Below are 260 nucleotides of genomic sequence, written 5' to 3'. Positions count from 1 at the left end.
GATATCTTGGTAAATGGAAAAATATATTGTTATAACAAATTATTGATTCTACGATGGCCAAGAGCATATCAAGAAACTTTTGTCTTATTATAACACAAGAAAACTGTCAGAAATATTTTCTATTCTATTTTATTTTTTGCTAAAATGCATTATTTGAGGAAAGTTTAAAGCTCTATACCAGATATTCTTAACACAAGGGTATCCATGCTATTTAGGATGAGTCTCCATAATATCCTTTAATACACTGACTTTTCTTTCCA

Source organism: Xenopus laevis, chromosome 1S (genome assembly GCF_017654675.1).
Source record: "Xenopus laevis strain J_2021 chromosome 1S, Xenopus_laevis_v10.1, whole genome shotgun sequence".
NCBI lineage: Eukaryota > Metazoa > Chordata > Amphibia > Anura > Pipidae > Xenopus > Xenopus laevis.
Note: the sequence above shows the minus strand (reverse complement) of the source record.